The sequence below is a fragment of the Magnolia sinica genome, chromosome 13 (genome assembly GCF_029962835.1).
Source record: "Magnolia sinica isolate HGM2019 chromosome 13, MsV1, whole genome shotgun sequence".
Lineage (NCBI taxonomy): Eukaryota > Viridiplantae > Streptophyta > Magnoliopsida > Magnoliales > Magnoliaceae > Magnolia > Magnolia sinica.
The window spans coordinates 10,108,082-10,111,810 of record NC_080585.1 but is presented as its reverse complement, the minus strand read 5'-3'; the positions used below and the strand labels follow the sequence as shown (position 1 = coordinate 10,111,810).

Sequence of the window (3,729 nt, the reverse complement as noted above, 5' to 3'; positions counted from 1 at the left end):
TCTTTTACATAGGTCAGTTCTCTTCAATTCTAAAATGAAAATTCTAATTTGGAATTAGATATGAGATGCTTTCTTGGTTTGAGTGCAGGGTTAACAGCTTAGTGGGTGAGGCCATGACTGTGGGACCCACCTTGATGTATATGTTGTATATCCACGCTGTTCATCTGTTTTACAAAAGTGTATTTTCATCTTTATGGAACAACAAACACATGAACTTCAATGTGTCAGTTTCATGAATTTACTTGAGTGCATTCTCATACTACAACTGAAATCTTCAGGACCAATTTCTATAATTTTTATTTGAAGGTTTTGAGCTTTTTTTATGCAACCCAAGTTGTAAACCAATGGTTGTTTTCATGTGTTGGTATCAAGAATAATAATAAAAAAAATGTTAATTCAGAACCAGTGGATGTCTATAAAACAGGGCATAACTGTTTTTTTTTTTTTTTTTTTTTTTTTTTTTTTTTTTTTTTAAATTTTAAATTAACCCTTTTGAGTCAACTACAATGTCATGGAGTGTGTCATATATTCAGTTGTACATGACAAACACATTATTATAATATTTATCAATTGTATCTGTTTGTGTAGACTCTTTCTTAACTTCCTGTTTAAGTTTTCTTACTCATCAATTGATGGTAGCATTCTCTTCCACTACATTGGCAATGTTGATGCCATTGTTCAGAAAGTAATATTTCTCATCCATTGTCATGTACATTTGAGCAAACCAATTTTCATCTAATTTCAAGGAATTCAGTTTTTTTTTTTTTCCAAAGAATTTTACAGTTATTCTCTTCCACTACAGTGGCAATGTGGATGGATGGCATGATCTCCACTGGAGTAAATAAGGCATTACATATAGTTGCTAGTATATTATTTAAATGGATTTTAAATAATAATCATGGTGAACCCTGCAAATTTAAGGGTGCCCGTCTCTCTCCCAGCAGTTTCCTTCATTGTGGCCCACTTGAATAATAGGTCAGCTTGATTTTTTGGCCCTATGGCTCTAGGCCTAACGTGAGATTACACATTTGTTGTAATCTAATGGAACCTTCAGTTGTCATGTTATTGTGATAGGTGTCCATGATGGGCTTTTCAAATTGGGTTGGTGTTTTCCAATGCTAGGCCAACCAGCACTTGGGTCTGAACCCAAGTTGTAGCCCTAGACCAAGCATGCACCTGGGCCCAACACTTCTTCTTTACTTTGTAATGGGTGCCACCGCTAGCTAACTATCATAGTAATAAAAAATCTGCATATTTGCAAATTGCTTTGAAACTGAAATTCACTCTTTTGGGTCTGTGTATCTTCTTTCAATATGATTTAGTCCACTCGATCTATTTAATGATATAGATATACCAATGCAGAGAAAATCTTCTTTTCTTTTTTGGTGAATTGAAATTCATTACATGCCCACTTTATCAGTTATAATATCTGGACCGCAACATTTCAGGATGCAGGGGGAACTTGGTGCAAATGCTATATTAGTTGTGTCAATTGCTGCTTGTAAAGCTGGTGCTGCTGAAAAGGGGGCAAGTTTTTTTTTATATGGTAATTGCCAAGCTGACCTGTTTTTAAAGCCATGCCCCAGGAGATTTTTTCCTGTGTTTCAATTTTCATTTGCTTCAATGTTTCTAGTACTTTTTATACTATTGCTCTTCAAAAATTTTACTACTTTATTTATTTATTTATTTTTTAATGAAATACAACTAGGAGCAATTTCTGGCCCCTAAGCAGAATCCTCTCCCCAAAGTTAGAGCCAAACTTAATGGAAAAGGAAGAAGAGGATGAAGCGAGAGCCACCCTAAGATACCATGTGCATCCCCTGTTTTGGGTCTTTTAAAATTTTTTTTTTTTTTATATATGGCTGACCTTAGACTGTACAGATTTTTTTTCTTTTTCTTTTTCTTTTTCTTTTATATATGAGCACATTTCACTTTACATATGCATGTGGCTATTTCGATGAGTGGATTGGCTTCAGTCAGGGCACTTACACAGTGCAGCCAGCCTAGACCCAGATCTCACACCAATGTTTCCACACTCACACATGTAGTTTGTTACATAGGGATGAAAATGCAGTGAACGTTCAACCTTCAAATGATTCTAGTTTTAATTTCTACATGCCAATTTCACTTACCTTTTATCTATGCAGGGAACTGCAAAAGCCTACCAACTGTGATATGCCAAAATGACAATTTGAATGCTATTTGAAATGCTTATAGATTCCTACCAACTGTCCATGTTCCGCATCGAAGTCATTCTCTTACTATTATGATTATCAAATTCTTTTTTTCTTTTTTTACAAACATCATGTCAGACTTCTTTTTTACTCTATTCCAATTTTCTAGCTGAGGAAATGTGCATTTTCTAGTTGAGGGAATGTCCACGGACACCTGGTAAAGTGCTCAACTCATTAACTGATTACTCCAGTAGATTATAAATGTATAAATTTCACTATATAGTTGACTTGGAAATATTGATCAATCAAATGTTGTACATAAAAGATTTACCAATTCTGCAGATGGAAAATCTTTCTTTTTCATATTTTCAATTTTTTCTGTCATATTCATTGTTGAATTTGATTTTGGAAAGGATTGGTTGCATTGGCACCGTGAGGCAGAAATGTAAATAACATCTATCAATTTTCCTTTTTTCGCCAAATTCATGAGAGAAGTCTATTACTCTGTATAAGTAATTTAAATTAAATTACATGTTTTAGGAACCCTTTTTTTTTTTTTTTGCGGATTCAATTATTTAAATATCATATTGGTTAGGCCTGGGCTTTCTCTGGCTTGAATTTTGAACTGTTTGGGTTGGGTCTGATAGGCAAGGGCTATTCAAAATTTTGATTTTCCTTGGCCAATTTGGGCCCATTGATAGTCCCATCCAGCCATAGTTCTCAATTTTTATATGTGAGTTCTGTCTGTGGTTTTTGCATTTGATATCATTAGCATGTTGTGTCCAATTGTGGACAGGAAATTCTTAATATTTGGAATATGAGGCTCATTCATGGATGGTTAAAATGAGACTTATAAGAACCACTAACTTCAAGTGGGAGAGTTTTGGACACAGGGCTGCCTATGTGGTAACCCTTTCTCAACCTCCTTTTGGATTTCATTATTTTCTTTTTTCCTTTTTTAGGAGCCACAGATTTCAGGGAATCTCATGGACTGGTCAAAAGAATAGTACTTCAGCTACGTAGGCACACGCATCAACATGATACATGTCTACATAAGACACACACATCTTTGGTATTCACGTTTAAATAGTTTTAAGATTGTCAATTCTAATTCCATGCTTTGTTGTTCTTAGTCTCACTAGTTGAAATTTGAGTAGCATACTCTTGCTTTAAATGCTCATCCTCTGTTCATATTTTGTTATTGACACTTGAAGTTACTGAGCTTGATCAGATAATGAACCTTGTTCTTGAATGTGATGAACATGTTATGTGATGTGCGCATGATCAAAATGGAAACCTTGCAGTGAAAAGTAAGGCATGCACATTGACTTTGGAGAAATGGGCTTCTTTTTCTCATAAAAGAGTGATCTTTTTTATATTGGTCCAAGTCATGTTCATATATAGTGCGGGCTACCTAATGAATGGTCCGGATGTCTGGCATGCATGCCATCCAACGATGGGGATGAGCCTTTGCATGATAGCTCTTATATATATGGCCTGCATTCTATCAAAACATATGGTATGTAATGAGATCATGTAGAAAGGAACTCTTCAT

The 3,729-nt window shown here is 34.9% G+C and overlaps 1 long non-coding RNA gene across 1 annotated transcript; it reads left to right on the top strand.

Moving 5' to 3' along the window:
* The first annotated feature begins 600 nt into the window (after positions 1-600).
* On the top strand, positions 601-2,458 carry LOC131224037 (uncharacterized). The gene is made up of 3 exons (XR_009160806.1): positions 601-975; positions 1,075-1,829; positions 2,148-2,458. It is a non-coding gene; the product is annotated as an uncharacterized LOC131224037 (long non-coding RNA).
* The last annotated feature ends 1,271 nt before the right edge of the window (positions 2,459-3,729 follow it).